The sequence below is a fragment of the Neovison vison genome, chromosome 1 (assembly GCF_020171115.1).
Source record: "Neovison vison isolate M4711 chromosome 1, ASM_NN_V1, whole genome shotgun sequence".
In the NCBI taxonomy this organism is placed as follows: Eukaryota; Metazoa; Chordata; class Mammalia; order Carnivora; family Mustelidae; genus Neogale; species Neogale vison.
The window spans coordinates 67,591,135-67,612,462 of record NC_058091.1 but is presented as its reverse complement, the minus strand read 5'-3'; the positions used below and the strand labels follow the sequence as shown (position 1 = coordinate 67,612,462).

The 21,328-nt window shown below is 38.1% G+C and overlaps 1 long non-coding RNA gene and 1 pseudogene across 1 annotated transcript in view; both read right to left on the bottom strand.

Annotated features, from left to right (window-relative positions):
- LOC122906506 overlaps positions 1-20,677 on the bottom strand; it is a 49,806-nt gene extending 29,129 nt beyond the window's left edge. Inside the window, exon 1 of the long non-coding RNA XR_006384552.1 lies at positions 20,564-20,677. This is a non-coding gene — a long non-coding RNA (uncharacterized LOC122906506). The remainder of the gene's footprint in view (positions 1-20,563) is intronic.
- LOC122897007 lies at positions 7,880-7,966 on the bottom strand (annotated as a pseudogene).
- Positions 20,678-21,328: the final 651 nt, after the last annotated feature.

Here is a 21,328-nt window from a genome sequence, read left to right as displayed (position 1 = left end):
TACAGTTAGTAAATACTCATTAAGCTATATACTGATGATTTGTGTACTTTTCTAATTGTTTGTTCTTTATTTTTGAAAAGCTTAATAAGAAAATATAAGTTAATAAAAATAAATTTACACCCATCAGATGGCCAAAATACAAAAAATGCAATGAAGTGTGAAGATTTGGGGATTGCTGCGAAGTTTATAGTGAACCATCTTCAAAAGCAATTTCACAACAGTTGTAATGATAAAAAATAATTGATACTTATTAAGTACTCTTCCAAGAGTTGTCATTTCATTTGACAATATTACAAGTTGTATTTTTTTAGGGTGTGAAATGGGCTGTATATGTGGCTATGTATGTGGCAAATGGGCTATGTGAAATGAGAGACTAGTCAAAATCCAATAGTTAAGTAAGAAAGAAGTCTATTTATTTTTCCTATAATAGTCCATCAGTAGATGGCTAACAAGGCAACTCCATCAGGTTCAATATGGAGATTCCATCTCTAGAAACAGCTGTTCTCTCAACATTACCTAGAGAGCAGGAAGGGGCAAAAGGCAGACAAACATGCACACGGATGTATATCACTTCCACATACATCCCATTAACCATAATGTGGCCACATGGCCACATCCTGCTGAGAGTATGTTGAGAAATGTAACCTGTATCTGGATAGCCATGAGTGCACCTGAAACTCTCGGATGGACAGAAGGGAGAAAGGATGTTGGAGTACAACAAGAACTCTGCCATAGGCAATTACTACTATCATTATTTTAGAGATCTGAAAACAGAGTCAAAGAGGTAAAGTTACCCACAGAATGAAAGAAGAAGTCAAGCCCTGAGCTTACACAAACAACATACCTACTGTATCATGCACTGCTTCTCTACACCTAATAAGATGAAAAATGTATAATCTATAACCAGCTACTCTAGCACACATGCATAAAGAAACATATCCTGTGAGGCTTATTGCAGCACTGGTTGTTAAAACAAAAACCAAACAAACTAAACTAAACAAAAGTAAAAACAACAGTCCGTAGAAACTTCACAGCCATTAACAGTAGATTTCAAAATGGAAAAATCTTAAGAACTTAATGCTGAAAAAACATTGCAGAAAGAAAACATACACAATGTCACTTGTTTAACATTTTAAAAAACAAATAATAAGATGTATTATTGTGACTAAATACACAGGTAGTGAAAATACAGCATATGCATGGAAATTATACGGATATATCAAATATGGCAAAATATTAATAAATACTTAGTTTTAGATGTCATTATTTTAGTGTTTGTGATTTTGGATATTTTAAAAAGTTACTAATGGTGACTGAAACTTTCTTTTTAAGTGCAATGACCATTTGGTGTGGATTTTTTAGATAGTTTTAATATAAATTACTCTTCCTATTCTCTCTGAATTATTAATGTGTTCAAAGGATACTAATGTCTTTTGGACTGCCTCTCATATATAGAACTGATATAAAAATCATCATCTTGATTTTTCATAGAGACAGTGTAGTTGGCTTATGTGTTGTCACTTACTTAATGCAGGATTCAAAGCTTGCATTTAATTTTTGCAACAATCATATTACATGATTTTCCATGGTTCTTATCCTCCTATACTTTCAAAACTTCCCATTTCATCTAAAAATGTTTTGGACTAATTCTAATTGCTCTACCATAATCAGATATCAGTTAGAAAATGTGAGTCACATTTTTGTAACTGGAAAAAAAAATAACAATCACATCACATTAGACTAGGTTGAATTTTTAAGTGAAGCAAGTTCTTGGAATTGAATGCATATGGTAAAACTGAAGTCTTGCTTGGGTCTTCACATCTTTTCTAGGTGAACTTGGGAAAAGGAAAGTGAACCAGAAAAGCACCTTTACAGTTTTGAAGGGCAGGCCTAGATGTGCTGTAGAGAGATAACAGAATCAAGATTATTCAATTGTATTTTCTAATTATTTGTAATGCTCTCTCTTTCTCTTAGACTGATTTAAATTAAACCCAGACACACTGCCCCAGTTGAAAACAATTTTTGGTAACAGCAAAACAGAATTATTACGAGCTTCATTATTCTTTTTCTTATCAAATGCTGACATATTCAAGATAAATTTGTGAATTATTGGTACCTAAACAACCATCTCCTTTATCATTTAAAGTTGACAATATCCTAAATTAATACTTAGACCTTTCTTTAATAAGACAGAAATAAAATAAGAGTGTAGAGTTTTCTTTTGCATTTGAATCAAAATTAACTTTTTACATAGTATAGTTAAAATCATCAAAGAGAGTTTCTATGTTTTAACAATGGAGTCCCTGCAGTTTATATGGATATTGTTCTATGGAGAAAAAACAAACTGAGGACTTTTATAAGAGGGCATTCTTGGTTCAGACTCATTACAAATGAAGTGTTATCATTTTCAGACCCAATCAAAAAAAAGATAAGGTTTTAATGTTAAAACACTAAAATTGATTTATTGCTACTATGCTTGTCAAATACAGGGGAAACTGTTTTATAATGTTGATAAGGTGAGCATAGAATTTAATTTGGCTATAGACAGTTTCTTGAGGGTTCTCTGAGGGGTGAGCTGAATTGATACAGGCCACTGGAACCTCACTGTATTCTTAATAAACTGGAGAATAATAATGGTGTCATTTTCTTCAGATGGCTAAGCTTCTCTAGCTTCATTTCTAGGATTCACAATAAGAAGTGTGTGATAGCAAAGCCCATGAAAATTCTTTTTTACAATCCCTTCAGAGTCAATGAAATAAAATTTTAATCAGCTTTATTCTCCAGCTTTAATCACTTCTCTAATCTATTTTAATCTAGTTTTCTCAAAAAGGAGCCTCTATGACAAAGCCTTGCATGAAGATAGTTTATTTGGGTATTGACCTCAGGGATAAAGGAAGAAGGACATGAGGAGTAAGAGAGGGAGGAAGGGAAAGTTAATCTAAGGTGCATACTCAATTGGCCATCATGATTTGGGCTGGTACTACATCACGCAAGGAACTTCTCAGGAGCCTCATGGATATGTCTAAGATTGTCCAACCACAGGACAAAAAGAGAGGAGTATTTATTAATTGGCTCCATTTCCCCTATTAGTCAAAGATGGCCTCAGAGATACTAACTTCTCTGCAGTCCTAGTTTGTGCATCTATGAAGGCCAAGTGTGTTCATGCAAACATCTTATATTTCAACATCAGAGATATTCTGGGGTAGGAAGCGAGAACTATGTGACACAGTTCTGAATGAGGTTGTGTCAAAAAGCAACTGAGCAAAGCTAGTGGAGATCTTCAGAGGATATGAACTAGTATACAAGAAGTATATGATATAGTCTACCCTCTGTGCCTTTTGGATCTTCTTATGCCCTCCATTCATTGATCCCATTAAGTCAAATTCAGCCCCAAGTCCCTTTATAGGTCATGATCAGTAGCAATGTCTTAACAGCTCAATACAAAAGGCTCAAGGCAACAAGATACATTCCCTCATTGTCCTGAGTCTGAAACTGATATTTACCACCTAGCTCCTCTACTAACCATTCTAGAGTTCTTTTACCCTTTGCCTGTGCCTCAGCCTGCCTAGGTTGCATGTCTAGCGTGACCTAGACTCTCTTCTCCAGAGAGTCTGAGCTCTTAATATCTTTCCTTTTTAAAGCTGCAATTGTTACTTCTCCCTGCATTCACCATTATCAATGAGCACAGAATCAAACAGACAACCCAGAAATGCCTTGTGGTATAACCAGAGCCTCTCTGTTCCCGTGATATGGCAGAAGTCCTAGATCTTCAGGGAAATTAGAGTCCTGGGAAATTAAATTAAGTTACCCCTTTTTTGTTGACATGAGAAACCCAAAGTGACCATGTTATAGTTAGAGATGTAAGTTCAGAGGAATTTTTACTGCGTTCTCTAATAAAAGTGTTCCCTTCCTGGAAACTGGGACTTTTGATCTGACAGATAAGGAATGGGAAATACAAATTTTATTTTATTTTATTTTATTTTTAATTTATTTGACAGAGAGAGAGAGATCACAAGTAGGCAGAGAGGCAGGCAAAGACAGAGAGAGTGGGAAGCAGGCCCCCGGCTGAACAGAGAGCCCGATGTGGGACTCAATCCCGGGACCCTGGGATCATGACCCGAGCTGAAGGCAGAGGCTTTAACGCACTGAGCCACCCAGGCACCCCGGAAATACAAATTTTAAAAGAGGGTCACTGTGATGATGAGGGGATCCTACGTTACTTCTGCTCTTTTTTTCTCTCACCCAGTTATTCTAATGACTCAGCACCAAATATTCCTGACCCAATTATTCTAATGACTTGGTACCAAATGGATAAACATACAACACTCTAGGTTATGACAACTTACCTTGCTAGTGCTTTAGCTCAGCTGTTTCTGATCAATAAAATTTGTAGTCTGGAGCCATATGTCTCTTGTCATAGCACGAGACCTTGATCTGAGTTGCTGTTGTATGCCATACTATAATAATAAATTGTCATTTCATTATTCCTCAAATTCTTGTGCTGACAAAGACACTGCAGACCGATAGGGAAAATCCATATCCACTGCATGTGTCAATTTTGGTCAGCATGCATCACTGCTCCCTGAGGGTTGAAGGGGTCTGGTGTAATGTCACCAGATCTGTCACCAGATAACTGTCTGATTTCTCAAGGGAATGTGCCACATCCAGAGTTTCAACTAGCTCATCTTTGGATAATAGTTACTGGAGTCCCAAGGTCGGACCCTCAGTATCTATAGGCATATAAGCGCCCACTAGGAACTATTTCTGAAGAGCAAGGAGTTGGTTCTCTGTGAAAACAAGAATGATCTTGCCCTAGAATTCTGGGAGTCTGAACTGCGATTCTTTTGGTAGAGCTTAGTAGACATTCTATCCTGTATACTTAACCACTATGGAAACTTCTAGCACTCTCATGTTGAAACTAATAGTCCAAGTTTCAGGCTGTTCTCACTGAGTCTGAATCTGGTGCACAATTTTTCTTTAGTCTGTCTACCACTCAAAACTGTTAGCCCTTTGAGCCACCTAACCCTGATTCAGAGCATAATTCCCAAGAATGTATATACTGCTTCAAAATTCAGAGGTTCACAAAACACTGAGCTTCCTTTTTAGTGAGAAGAGCTGCAATGAATAGGAAGTTGTCTTTTGCCTCAGAAGGGTTGTTCCAGTACATCCCAGACCACTGAGCCATAAAATTTTCATCAATACGATAAGCTTCTAAAATTTTTAGAAATTCATTTGGCTTGCACCAAGAAAAACATGTGTGAATAAATACAGTGTAGAGCTCAAAGAGAGTGGATAGACTGTCAGATTAAGACCAGAAGTGGAATTCTACCTAGAGGAGAGTAGAAAACCCTTATCTTAGTGGGGAGGACTGTTTGGGGTTAATTAACTAATGAGACATCTTTGATATGGAAAATTAGCTTTCAGAGTATGGCCAATATAACCTATGCATGAAATAAAGTGGTTTTTAAAAAAGTATATGAGAGATTTCAACAAGCTAGCTAGGGAGGAGAAGAAAAACCATGACATTGGTGAAGAGAAGAAACATGATGGGGTTTGGGAATCCAAGAAGAGGAGATAAACTGACATTTTTCCTGCAGGAGATTGTGTAGGGGGAGAGGATAAGGATAACAAGAAAGACCTTTAAGTTTAGAACTTTATATTTAAACCATATGATCTTGTGCAAGAGTCTCTTACTTGGCCCCATTTGTCCCAAATTTCATAAGTAAAATCTGGGACCCACACTGTGAGTATTTTGGAGAGAAATCAAGGAAGTTAACCTATGCTCCACATTAGTATCAATTTGAGGCATACGAAAGAAAATAATCAAAAGAAAAGAAATAAAAAAGAGTCACAGAATTTCTTCTAAATAAAAATCAGAGACAGAAGTGGGTAGAAATTGGAAAGAATACATATTCTGTATTCTTTGAAGAATATGGAAATTCTTCAAAGAAAGGAATAAAAGATATCTACATATAACCTTATATCTATTCCTGAATAGTTAAGAGTCTTTTTTTTTTTAAGATTTTATTTATTTTTCAGAGAGAGAGAGAAACAGCATGAGCAAGGGGAGGAGCAGAGTGAGAAATAGACTCTCTGCTGAGCAGGGAGCCTGATACAGACTTGATCCTAGGACCCTGGTATCATGACCTGAGCTGAAGGCAGACACCCAGCCAACTGAGCAACCCAGGGGCTCAGTAACAATCTTTTCTATCAGAGGCTTAAAAATATTTGTATTGATGTCCACAAAATGTACATCAAAGTGTAAAAATACTGAAAGGACAACTTGATGATATAATCAAGAAACAGAATGTTACCAAATCCCCCAGATCTCCAACCCATACATTCCAATTACTACTCCTACTCTCCTCTCCAAACATTAATCACTATTGTAAATTTTAAAATCATAGGTTAGTTTTGCCTGTTTTTACTTTCACATGAATAACCTCAGGGTATACTTTTTTAAAAATATATTTTTTAATTTATTCATTTGAGAAAGAGAGAGAGAACATGAGTAGGGCAAAAAGGCAGAAGGAGAGGAAGAAGCAGACCCCCTGCTGAGCAGGGAGACCAAAGCAGGGCTCAACCCCAGGACCCTGGGCTCATGACCTGAGCTGAAGGCAGATGCTTAACCATCTGAGCCACCCAGGCACCCCCATAGTATACTTTTTTATGGGTCTGGCCTTTTTTGTTCAATTTTATGCTTGTGAGATTCATTCAGGTTATTCTGTGTACCATTAACTTTCATGGCTTTATAATAACCTATTTTATGATTACCATACTTTATCCATCCTACTATTGATAAACATTTAAATAAATCCTAGTTTTTGGCTATGGCATACCTTCTGGTGAACACATAGTCTCATTTCTAATGGCTATATATCTAGAAGTGGAATTGCTAGATCAAAGTTTATATGTATGTTAAACTCTAGCAGATAAGGTCAAATAGTTGTTCAGTGATTGTTCCTATTTATATTCTGCCTACCAGTATATGAGAGTCCCAGTTGCTCTGCATTCTAACCAATACTTGACTTTATTATCTTTTTAATATTAGTCATTCTGGCGAACTAATATATTGTCCATTGTGATATTAATTTGTATTGCTTTGATGATTCATATACTGAGCAAGTTCATTGGAATTTTTGGCGTCCTCTTTTGTAAAGTATCTGCAGGTCTCTTGCCTACTTTTTCATTGGGTTATCTGTGATTTTCTAATTGATTTGTGGTTTACCCTGGATACAAGTCTTTTGATCTTCACATGTGTTGCAATTATTTTCTATTACACTGTGTCATGCCTTTTCATTATGTATTTTCTTCTTTTTTCCAAATTTTTATTTGGAAACAATTTGAACCCTAGAGAAAAACTGCACAAATAGTACAGATAATTCATGTACAATTTCTTATGTTAATAGCTCATATAATCAAAATACAATTATCAATGCCAGGAAATTAATGTTGGTACAACACTACTAACCAAACTACAAACCCTATTCTAATTTCATCAGCTTTTTTCTGACATTTTGTTTGCTTGTTTCGAGATCTCGTTCTGGATACCACATTGCATTTAGTTATTGTGTGTTCTTAATCTCCAATCTGTGGAAGTTCCACATTTTTTTTCTCTTTTCTTTCATGACCTTGACAATTTTGATGAGCACTGGTGACTTATTTTGAGGAATATCTCTTGTTTGGCTTGTTCAATGTTTTCTAATAATTATACTGAAGTTATGCAGCTTTTGGCTAGAATACTACAGAAATAATGCTTTGTCCTCAATGCATCTTACAAACGGGGCACATGTTGTCAGTATGTCCTTCTACTGGCAATGTTAAGCTTAATGTTTGGTTAAGTGGCATCTGCTGAGATTCTCCACTGTAGTTACTAGTTTCCCCTTTTTGATTGATAAATATCTAGGGAGAGATACTTTAAACCTATGTAACAAACTATAGAAATGATCCCTGAAAGTATAGTCTTTAAACCTATGTAAATATCCCCTTTCTCCTCAAACTTCCCAATTTTTCCATCAGTGCATCTTGCATGCAACAATTATTACTGCGGTGATTGCCAAATGGTGAGTTTGTTTTTCCCTCTTTCTTTCTGTATTTTTTTGTAAGGAGGCTAGATCACTTTTTCTCAATCTATTTATTTATTCAATTATTTGTGTCTGCATGTTCTCATGAATATTTTAGTCCATAAGCTATTATCAATACAATCATTTGCATGTTGCTCAAATTGTTTCCCTTTGGTGGTGGGAAACTCCTTCCTGTGCCCTTCCTGTCTCCATCCTTTTTGAGTACTTCTCTACTTTTTAGCCCCAGGTTTATCTTGTATTTTTGCTGTCTCACTCCTGGAATCAGCCACTGGGTCTTTGCTTTTGGAGAATAGTATTTAGAAAACAATAACTTGGTGTAAGATGTGCTCACCCTGCTGAGATGTCATTGCTCCTGGGGAATATACGGGTGTGCATGGACCCATTCATGAACACACATCTATAGTTAATTCTATATTTATCTGTGTATATGTTAAAAGCCCAAAATTCATGAGTACCTCTGATTACAACCCAAAACCTGAAGTTTCATTCCAGATTTCCCTTTCATCTTATTTTTTAAGCTTATTTCTCCCATACTGAGAATCCTGGCTTTCATTATCTAGTTACTTATTCTATATATAAAATAGTATAGACATTTTAACAATGTTTATTCTTCCGATCCAAGAGCATGGAATGGTCTTCCATCTTTTTGTGTCTTCTTTAATTTCTTTCATGAGTGTTCTATAGTTCCTCAAGTACAGATCCTTTACCTCTTTAGTTAGGTTTATTCCAAGGTATCTTATGGTTCTTGGTGCTATAGTGAATGGAATCAATTCTCTAATTTCCCTTTCTGTATTTTCATTGTTAGTGTATAAGAAAGCCACTGATTTCTGCACATTGACTTTGTATCCTGCCACGTTGCTGAATTGCTGTATGAGTTCTAGTAGTTTGGGGGTGGAGTCTTTTGGGTTTTCCATATAAAGAATCATGTCATCTGCGAAGGGAGAGAGTTTGACTTCTTCATTACCAATTTGGATACCTTTTATTTCTCTCTGTTGTCTGACTGCTGTTGCTAGGACTTCTAATACTATGTTGAACAAGAGTGGTGAAAGTGGGCATCCTTGTCTTGTTCCTGATCTCAATGGGAAGGCTGCAAGCTTTTTCCCATTGAGGATGATATTTGCTGTGGGTCTTTCATAGATAGATTTGATGAGGTTCAGGAATGTTCCCTCTATCCCTATAATTTGAAGCGTTTTAATCAGGAACAGATGTTGGATTTTGTCAAATGCTTTTTCTGCATCAATTGAGAGGACCATGTGGTTCTTCTCTCTTCTCATATTAATTTGTTGTATCACATTGATTGATTTGTGAATGTTGAACCATCCTTGTAGCCCAGGGATGAATCCCACCTGATCATGGTGGATAATCTTTTTAATGTGCTGTTGGATCCTGTTGGCTAGGATCTTGTTGAGAATCTTAGCATCCATATTCATCAGTGATATTGGTCTGAAATTCTCCTTTTTGGTAGGGTCCTTGCCTGGTTTGGGGATCAGGGTAATGCTGGCTTCATAGAAAGAGTCTGGAAGTTTTCCTTCTGCTTCAATTTTTTGAAACAGCTTCAGGAGAATAGGTGTTATTTCTTCTTGGAAGGTTTGGTAGAATTCCCCAGGGAATCCGTCAGGTCCTGGGCTCTTGTTTTTTGGGAGGTTTTTGATCACTGATTCAATCTCGTTATTAGATATCGGTCTATTCAGGTTGTCGATTTCTTCCTGGTTCAATTTTGGTAGTTTATATTTTTCCAGGAATGCATCCATTTCATCTAGGTTGCTAAGCTTATTGGCATATAACTGTTCGTAATAACTTCTGATGATTGTTTCTACTTCCTTGGCGTTAGTTGTGATCTCTCCCTTTTCATTCATAATTTTATGAATTTGGGATTTCTCTCCTTTCTTTCGGATTAGTGTAGCCAGTGGCTTATTGATCTTATTGATTCTTTCAAAAAACCAGCTTCTAGTTTCATTGATACGTTCTGGTTTCTCCCTCATTGATCTCAGCTCTAATCTTGATGATTTCCCTTCTTATGTGTGGAGTTGGTTTGATTTGTTGTTGATCCTCCAGTTCTTTAAGGTGTAGAGACAGCTGGTGTGTTCTGGATTTTTCAATTTTTTTGAGCAAGGCTTGGATGGCTATATATTTTCCCCTTAGGACTGCCTTTGCTGTATCCCATAGGTTTTGGACCGAAGTGTCTTCATTCTCATTGGTTTCCATGAATTGTTTCAGTTCTTCTTTGATCTCCTGGTTGATCCAAGCATTCTTAAGCAAGGTGGTCTTTAGCTTCCAGGTGTTTGAGTTCCTTCGGAACTTTTCCTTGTGATTGAGCTCCAGTTTCAAAGCATTGTGATCTGAGAATATGCAGGGAATAATCTCAGTCTTTTGGTATCGGTTGAGTCCTGATTTGTGACCCAGTATGTGGTCTATTCTGGAGAAGGTTCCGTGTGCACTTGAGAAGAATGAGTATTCTGCTGTTTTAGGGTGGAATGTTCTGTATATATCTATGAGGTCCATCTGGTCCAATGTGTCATTCAATGCTCTTGTTTCTTTATTGATTTTCTGCTTCGATGATCTGTCTAATTCTGAAAGAGGCATGTTAAGATCTCCTATGATTAGTGTATTCATATCAATATGACTCTTTATCTTAATTAACAGTTTTCTTAAGTAATTGGCTGCTCCCATATTGGGAGCATAGATATTTACAATTGTTAGATCATCTTGGTGGATAGTCCCTTTAAGGATTATGTAGTGTCTTTCTGTATCTCTGACTACAGTCTTTAGTTTGAAGTCTAATTTATCTGATATGAGAATCGCTACCCCAGCCTTCTTTTGAGTCCTATTGACATGAAAGATGCTTCTCCACCCCTTCACTTTCAGTCTGCGTGTATCTTTAGGTTCAAAATGGGTCTCTTGTAGACAGCATATGGATGGGTCCTGTCGTTTTATCCAATCTGCAACCCTGTGCCATTTTATGGGTGCATTTAGGCCATTCACATTGAGAGTGATTATTGATAGATACGTTTTTATTGACATCGAGTTACCTTTGAAGTCTTTCTTTCTGTAGACTGTCTCTATATTTCTGTTCAATGCTATTCTTGGGATTTTTCCTCTTTTATAGAACCCCCCTTAATATTTCCTGCAGTATCGGCTTGGTGGTTGCATAGTCTTTTAAGCCTTGCCGGTCTTGGAAACTCTTTATCTCTCCATCCATTTTGAATGTCAGTCTTGCTGGATAAAGTATTCTTGGCTGCATGTTCTTCTCATTTAGTGCCCTGAATATATCTTGCCAGCCTCTTCTGGCTTGCCAGGTCTCTGTGGACAGGTCTGACGTTATTCTGATGGGCTTCCCTCTGTAAGTAAGGAGCCTCTTTGCCCTGGCGGCTTTCAAGAGATTATACCTACAATTATAATTTCTCAATTTGACTATCAGGTGTCGTGATGTCTTTTTGGAGTGTATAATCTTGGGTGGAGATCGTTCAGCCTCTAGTACATGAACGCTGGTTTCATTCACGAGATTCGGAAACGTGAGACAGGAATCCATCAGAATCTTAGAGGAGAACATAGGCAGTAATCTCTTTGATATCACCCACAGCAACTTCTTTCAAGATACGTCTCCAAAGGCAAAGGAAACAAAAGCGAAAATAAACTTCTGGGACTTCATCAAAATCAAAAGGCTTCTGCACAGCAAAGGAAACAGTCAAAAAAACAAAGAGGCAACCCATGGAAAGGGAGAAGATATTTGCAAATGACAGTACAGACAAAAGGTTGATATCCAGGATCTATAATGAACTCCTCAAACTCAACCCACACGAAACAGACAAACACATCAAAAAATTGGCAGAAGATATGAACAGACACTTCTCCAATCAAGACATACAAATGGCTATCAGACACATGAAAAAATGCTCATCATCATTAGCCCTCAGGGAGATTCAAATTAAAACCACATTGAGATATCACCTTACACCAGTTAGAATGGCCAAAATTAACAAAACAGGAAACAACATGTGTTGGAGAGGATGTGGAGAAAGGGGAACCCTCTTACACTGTTGGTGGGAATGCAAGTTGGTGCAGCCTCTTTGGAGAACAGTGTGGAGATTCCTCAAGAAATTAAAAATAGAACTTCCCTATGACCCTGCAATTGCACTCCTGGGTATTTACCACAAAGATACAGATGTCGTGAAAAGAAGGGCCATCTGTACCCCAATGTTTATAGCAGTCGCCAAACTATGGAAAGAACCAAGATGCCCTTCAACGGATGAATGGATAAGGAAGATGTGGTCCATATACACTATGGAGTATTATGCCTCCATCAGAAAGGATGAATACCCAACTTTTGTAGCAACATGGATGGGACTGGAAGAGATTATGCTGAGTGAAATAAGTCAAGCAGAGAGAGTCAATTATCATATGGTTTCACTTATTTGTGGAGCATAACAAATAGCATGGAGGACAAGGGGCGTTAGAGAGGAGTAGAGAATTTGGTTAAATTGGAAGGGGAGGTGAACCATGAGAGACTATGGACTCTGAAAAACAGTCTGAGGGGTTTGAAGTGGCGGAGGGAGTGGGAGGTTGGGGTACCAGGTGGTGGGTATTATAGAGGGCACGGCTTGCATGGAGCACTGGGTGTGGTGAAAAAATAATGAATACTGTTTTTCTGAAAATAAATAAATTGGAAAAAAAATAGTTACAAAGATGCTCACCCAAACCCCTGTAAGGAACAGTGTACTATCTAAAGCATAGTGTTTTTGAACAATTATTTTCATCTTTAGCTTTACAGTAGCTAGTCAAAATACTGTTATCCAAAGTTAGGTATATTCTTTTCTTCTCCATCTTCTGTGGTGTGATTATTTTCATCATTTGTAATGCAGTTACGTTGGACTGTTGGTGTTTCTATTCCATTTTGAATCTCTCCACATCCTGATTGCTTTAAATTATTTATTTACTGGGGGGAGGTCACATTTAAAAACTGTTGCTATGTTTCTAAGAGGCAAAAATATACAAAAAAGTGTACTTGGAGGAGTGTTGCTCCCTCACACCCTACTAACCTGCTGTCATTTCTCCCTCTTCTCAAAGGTCTTCATTTTTCAGATTCATCATTATTTATTCAACCACTTCCTATGTGTAGGCATTAGTTTGTTTTCAGTATGTTGCAAGTGCAAACAACTCTGCAACGAACAACATAGGTATCGGTAGTTGCCTCCATTTAGAGGTATGACTGCTAGGTCAAAAGGTAGGTGAATGTATAATTTTGTTAGGTGTTGCCAAATTTCCTTGTAAAGGGGTTGTATCTTGCATTCACACCAGCAGTGTGGGAGTGCCAGCTTCTGCATAGCCTCACCAACAGAATGTGTCATCATGTTTTTATTTTTGTCAGTCTCATAGGTGACAAATGGTATCTTAATGTTGCTTCAATTTCCACTTCTCTGTGAGTGAGGTAGAACATTTGAAAATATGTTTGAGAGGCATTCTTATATCTTTCTTGTGAGTCATCTATTCATATCACAATATCCTTAGTCTCCCACTGTCATCTTTGCTTTTGTTTCCATCTTAGCTGTACATTAATTACTTGAAAATACTTACCCTCCATTGTTTTGCCTTAATTTCCCAAGTCATCACTATATTAAATTCCTCAAAAAGAGCCAACAAATCCATAATCTCCTAGATTTTTATGTTAAAACCATTTTTCTATAAACTTGATAGGACAGCTTAAGCACTGGGATATGTGGTATAAAAGAAAGGACATGCACATGTATTAGTAAAGGTCTAAATGTAATCCTCGTAATAGTGAATTTTAATTGGAAATAGCATTATGAAATTGTGACTTATAATATTTGTATGCATATATGTGTGTGGACCCCTCTACACTGAAAACTCTTAAAAGCGCTGATTAACACAGTAAGAACAAAAATCTCTAGTGCTCAGATTATGGTCTTTAAATACCATTTCCCATTGAAAGAATCCATGGCTGATTCAGGTCTAGGGCAGAAAATGTTCAAGATGACACAGAACCATCCTATAATAACTAATAGCTAGGAAGCACTAGGGTCATGTCAAAAGGACTGAGGAGCTAAGCTGAAGAGGATCTTATCGTCCAAAAATGGAACTTGAGCTTTAATAAGGATAATAATTGCAAAAGGATTGAAATCTATTAACTGTGTTTTAGTCCATGAGTTTGTAGGTATAAAGAAGCTAACTGGTCACTTTCAGAGAAAGAGGTAACCAATTCATTAACTTTAGTAAAAGTAAGTAGAAAGAATAAAGTATTTACCTTCCATCTCCATGAACTATACTACTGTAGGGTAATCAAATAGTAGGTAAGGGAAAGTATCTCCTTAAAAGGTAAAAACTAATAAATGGGAATTACCCAAGACTTCTAATTTCATCCCTGATGTATAAGGAACTTGTTTTTATAAAAGAAAAAACACTAAAGAAGCTGAAAATCAAATTGATTATTCTTTAGCTTTTTTCTTGTTGTAAAAACAAGCATGATATAACCAGTAAGGAGATTGAAACAGTCATTAAAAATCTCCAAACAAACAAAAGCCCAGGGCCAGACGGCTTCCCCGGTGAATTCTACCAAACATTTAAAGAAGAACTAATTCCTATTCTCCTGAAACTGTTCCAAAAAATAGAAATGGAAGGAAAACTTCCAAGCTCATTTTATGAGGCCAACATCACCTTGATCCCCAAAACCAGACAAGGATCCCATCAAAAAAGAGAGCTATAGACCAATATCCTTGATGAACACAGATGCGAAAATTCTCACCAAAATACTAGCCAATAGGATTCAACAGTACATTAAAAGGATTATTCACCACGACCAAGTGGGATTTATCCCAGGGTTGCAAGGTTGGTTCAACATCCGCAAATCAATCAATGTGATACAACACATCAATAAAAGAAAGAACAAGAACCATATGATACTCTCAATAGATGCTGAAAAAGCATTTGACAAAGTACAGCATCCCTTCCTGATCAAAACCCTTCAAAGTGTAGGGATAGAGGGCACATACCTCAATATCATCAAAGCCATCTATGAAAAACCCACCGCAAATATCATTCTCAATGGAGAAAAACTGAAAGCTTTTCCACTAAGGTCAGGAACATGGCAGGGATGTCCATTATCACCACTGCTATTCAACATAGTACTACAAGTCCTAGCCTCAGCAATCAGACAACAAAAGGAAATTAAAGGCATCCAAATCGGCAAAGAAGAAGTCAAATTATCACTCTTCGCAGATGATATGATACTCTATGTGGAAAGCCCAAAAGACTCCACTCCAAAACTGCTAGAACTTGTACAGGAATTCAGTAAAGTGTCAGGATTTAAGATCAATGCACAGAAATCAGTTGCATTTCTCTACACCAACAACAAGACAGAAGAAAGAGAAATTAAGGAGTCAATCCCATTTACAATTGCACCCCAAACCATAAGATACCTAGGAATAAACCTAACCAAAGAGGCTAGGAATCTATACTCAGAAAACTATAAAGTACTCATGAAAGAAATTGAGGAAGACACAAAGAAATGGAAAAATGTTCCATGCTCCTGGATTGGAAGAATAAATATTGTGAAAATGTCTATGCTACCTAAAGCAATCTACACATTTAATGCAATTCCTATCAAAGTACCATCCATCTTTTTCAAAGAAATGGAACAAATAATTTTAAAATTTATATGGAACCAGAAAAGACCTCGAATAGCCAAAGGGATATTGACAAAGAAAGCCAAAGTTGGTGGCATCACAATTCCGGACTTCGAGCTCTATTACAAAGCTGTCATCATCAAGACAGCATGGTACTGGCACAAAAACAGACACATAGATCAATGGAACAGAATAGAGAGCCCAGAAATAGACCCTCAACTCTATGGCCAACTAATCTTTGACAAAGCAGGAAAGAATGTCCAATGGAATAAAGACAGCCTCTTCAATAAATGGTGTTGGAAAAATTGGACAGCCATGTGCAGAAAAATGAAATTGGACCATTTCCTTACACCACACACAAAAATAAACTCAAAATGGATTAAGGACCTCAATGTGAGAAAGGAATCCATCAAAATCCTTGAGGAGAACACAGGCAGCAACCTCTTCGACCTCAGCCACAGCAACATCTTCCTAGGAACATCGCCAAAAGCAAGGGAAGCAAAGGCAAAAATGAACTGTTGGGATTTCATCAAGATCAAAAGCTTTTGCACAGCAAAGGAAACAGTTAACAAAATCAAAAGACAACTGACAGAATGGGAGAAGATATTTGCAAACGACATATCAGATAAAGGACTAGTGTCCAAAATCTATAAAGAACTTAACAAACTCAACACCCAAAGAACAAATAATCCAATCAAGAAATGGGCAGAAGACATGAACAGACGTTTCTGCAAAGAAGATATCCAGATGGCCAACAGACACATGAAAAAGTGCTCCATATCACTCGGCATCAGGGAAATACAAATCAAAACCACAATGAGATATCACCTCACACCAGTCAGAATGGCTAAAATCAACAAGTCAGGAAATGACAGATGCTGGCGAGGATGCGGAGAAAGGGGAACCCTCCTACACTGTTGGTGGGAATGCAAGCTGGTGCAACCACTCTGGAAAACAGCATGGAGGTGCCTCAAAATGTTGAAAATAGAACTGCCCTATGACCCAGCAATGGCACTACTGGGTATTTACCCTAAAGATACAAACATAGTGATCCAAAGGGCACGTGCACCCGAATGTTTATAGCAGCAATGTCCACAATAGCCAAACTATGGAAAGAACCTAGATGTCCATCAACAGATGAATGGATCAAGAAGATGTGGTATATATACACAATGGAATACTATGCAGCCATCAAAAGAAACGAAATCTTGCCATTTGCGACAACATGAACTAGAGCGTATCATGCTTAGCGTATCATGCTTAGCGAAATAAGTCAAGCTTAGCGAATCATGCTTAGCGAAATAAGTCAAGCGGAGAAAGACAACTATCATATGATCTCCCTGATATGAGGAAGTAGTGATGCAACATGGGGGCTTAAGTGGGTAGGAGAAGAATCCATGAAACAAGATGGGATAGGGAGGGAGACAAACCATAAGTGACTCTTAATCTCACAAAACAAACTGTGGGTTCCTGGGGGAAGGGGGGTTGGGAGAAGGGGGGTAGGGTTATGGACATTGGGGAGGGTATGTGCTTTTGGGTAAATTGGAAGGGGTGGTGAACCATGAGAAACTATGGACTCTGAAAAACAATCTGAGGCGTTTGAAGTGGCGGGGGGGGTGGGAGGTTGGGGTACCAGGTGGTGGGTATTATAGAGGGCACGGCTTGCATGGAGCACTGGGTGTGGTGAAAAAATAATGAATACTGTTTTTCTGAAAATAAATAAATTGGAAAAAAACAAAAACAAAACAAAAAAACAAGCATGATAATTTCCAAGCTCCTTATATATCAGGGATGAAATTAGAAGTCTTGGGTAATTCCTATTTATTAGTTTTTGGAAATGAGGTCATAAGAAATCTGGGGAGATAAGCGAATTTACACTGTTATAGCCAAATTCTATTTACCGGGTGGTGAATCCACTACAGCTGCAAACTAGTGGGAACACTTACATGGTAATTTTGACAGGTTGCTGGTAGCTGAGTTTGGATTAGCTCAAAAGGCAGAAACTCCTGGGACCACAATACTGGGGGCATCTACACTTTCATGGGTCCTACCTCCAGAAACCCTCACGGTGAAGTTGTGAGAAATGTCTTGTCCACACTTTGGCAGGTAGAGGGGAAAAGTGATCTTCTCCCCCAAACTTATAACCCCAGCTTAATCATAAGAAATACCTTAGAGCCATCCCAGTAGATGGATACTTTATAAAATATCTGACCAATGCTCTTTAAAGCTGTCAGGATCTGGGGTGCCTGGGTAACTCAGCGGGTTAAACCCTCTGCCTTCAGCTCAGGTCATGATCCCAGGGTCCTGGGATCGAGCCCCACATCGGGCTATCTGCTCACCAGGGAGCCTGCTTCCTCCTCTCTCTGCCTGCCTCTCTGCCAACTTGTGATCTCTGTCTGTCAAATAAATAAATAAAATCCTTAAAAAAAAAAAAGCTGTCAGGATCATCAAAAACAAGGAAAATAAGAAATTGTCATGGCCAAAAAGAAGCCTAAGGAGACATGATGAGTTAACGTACTATAGTATCCTATATGGGATCTGGTTAGGGGAGGGGCATTCATGAAGAATATCAAGTACAAACTCAGGAAACCTGAATAAAGTATGGACTCTAATATTGGTCTATTAATTATAACAAATGTGCCATACATATTACACTAAGTACTAACTGCTATTTTTTTTTTTTGTAAATCTAACACTATACTAAAAACTGAAGTTTCCTTAAAAAAAAAAAGGTAGTTCAAAACTAATAAAGAAAAAATAATTTGTGGAATTTTAAAAATAACTTTTCAACCTGAATGAATTAATTGAGCTAGGTCATTTAGCATTAGTAGTAGCCAGTAAGTCCCACATAAAGAGATAACTAGATATCATGTACATCTTAATGAAAAACGCTCCATGCAATCTTGCATAAAGGAAAGAAGTGAAGTCAGATCACAGCTCTGGATTCAGCTCCAATTTTCAGGAAATACAGAGCCTGGAGGAACCTGTTGAACAGCATCAAGAGTGTGCAATCAGCAAACCCCAGAGTATTAATTACAGGGCAAATGTCCTGGGCTCTTCAGCAAATAAATTGTAAAGAAAAGAAAGTGATGAAAGAGGAGTGTATACATTAAAGAACATCAAAATTTCATTATATTTTTTTTTAAAAAGCAAGACTAAAAAATATGAATATCTTCCTTCTCTTTTTTGATGGTCCAGCATTGAAATCCTTGTATAATATCTGAGTATTTCCCATCATATGGGTCAGATATGGTCAGATATTCTCTTCACCAGCCTCCTTTGTGAATAGGGCTAAGCACCCATCCTAGCTGCAGCCAATCAGATGATCCCACAGAGATTACCTAGACTTTCTACCCCATCATCAAGAGCCAACAAAGGGTCCCCACTACTGATTTCTCCAAAATTCTCAATTCCTGTCTTAGTCTACTTAGGCTGCTGTAACAAAATGCCGTGGCTTATAAACTACAAATACGTACTTTTCATAGTTCTGGAGGCCGGAAGTCCAAGATCAGGGTACTGACAGATTCAGTGTCTGATGAGAGCTTGTCTCCTGGCCCATAGACAGCCATCTCTCTAAGGCTTCTTTCATTAGGGCACTAAACCCATTCATGAGGACCCTATCTTAATAGCTTAATCACCTCCCAAAGGTACCACCTTCCAATTATCATCACATTGTGCATTAAGATTTAACTTGAAAATATCAGGGGTATGCAAACATTCAGTTCATAACAACTCCAGTAGCAGGTCTCAAGACAGAACCCAAACACCTAATATAAGCCTCAATCTCCTCCAGGAAATGCACTGGGTCTGTGGCCACTGCTCCCCCATCCTTTTCACCACTATTTTTAAGGGTCAGAAAAGGCCTACAACCAACTCCCCCAGATTACCTTACCCCTATTAATAGGGAACTGCAGATACCACTGCCTTCCCAATCCCCTAATGCACATTCTCTGCCTTAAATTCGTCCAGGAAATACTCACATTTAGCTTGTTATTCCTGTTTTTTTTTTTTAAGATTTTATTTATTTATTTGTAAATATTTATTTGTAAGTAGGCAGAGAGGCAGGCAGAGAGAGAGAGGAGGAAGCAGGCTCCCTGCTGAGCAGAGAGCCCGATGCGGGACTCGATCCCAGGACCCTGAGATCATGACCTGAGCCGAAGGCAGCGGCTTAACCCACTGAGCCTCCCAGGCGCCCCGTTATTCCTGTTTTTATAAATCATCACAGAAAGCCCTGGCTCCCAGTTAAACCTTTTATCTCCCTTTATTCCCCATAAGGTTCAACACACTTCCTACACTGCTGCTCTCCTACCATCTCCAATCCCACAAGCTATTTCCCTGTGCCCTCTGAAATTCATGGTTCAAGTGCCTGACTGTATTTTCTACAGTGGCCACAAGATCTCCCATCCCTATGTTTCAGGAATCTTCGCTGGAATGTCACTCTTCCCATGAGAACTCCCAGGCCACTCCATTTAAAAATTTTACCTGTAATCAACACCTGCCCATACCTCTACCTTCCTTATCCTCATTACTCTGCTTTCTTTTTCCTTAAAGCACTTATCACCTACCATCACTTTACATAACTTACTCTTTTTGTTTATGGCCTATCTCCTAAAGCCCTGCTTGCCCCTTAGCCCACCAGAATATAAATTCCAAGAGGATAGAAGCATTCATTTTTTCCTTCAGTGATGTATCCTAAGCTCCTCGATTAGAGCCACACATATTTTAGGAGCTCATTATATATTAATTGAATATTGATCTCTGGATTTTGAATCAGGAATTGAAATCTCAAAGAAGAAAAGTCAAAATGATTTTTCATTCTGGCTGTTATGACCCCACCCTTACCTTCCCAGGAGGAGCATCCAGGAGCAGTAAAATCAGCACATCCAGGAGTGCCTGGGTGGCTCAGCTGGGTAGTCAGCTGACTCTTGGTTTCAGCTCAGGTCTGCCCCTCTTCCCACTCACTCACACTTTCTCTCTCTCTCTCTCAAGTAAATAAATAAATCTTAAAAAATCCAGAACAACAAAAAAAAAACCCTGTGATCCCGTGGTCTCTGGCAGTGTCAGCCTTGACCTCACAGCCATCAGCTGTGGGTGGATTTTGGCTACGGTTTCTGCTCAGTCTTTTTCCTTGGTGCCCGCTTGTTCCATGGGACTGATTTTGTAACCATCTCGGTCAGTGATCTTGTAAGGGGGATAAAGTCCTTTTGAAAAACAATTTTTCTTCATGAAGAAAGATGACACAACATGGGTGCTTTTGAAAATAGATAAGGATATATTTGAAATACTTATAGATTCAGAAAAATATCACTAAAAGTAAAAGAGAAAATACTACAAGGTGAGGGGACCCACTTCATTAACCATCAACATATGCAGATTAGACAACCTAGCCCAAAAACTCGGAGCTGAGAAAGCCAAAACATGTCAAAGCCCAAGGGTTCTTCATGTTTCCACAAACCCCACAGAGGTAGGCTATTCCTTTACTTCTCTCCGTAGGTCTAGCCAGAAAGACGCAGCAATGAACAGACATCTCTTTTAAAAAGCCATCACTTGGACTAGCGTAATATAAAAGGCCATCCTTGGGAGAGCCCCGGCACGGATCCATATGGT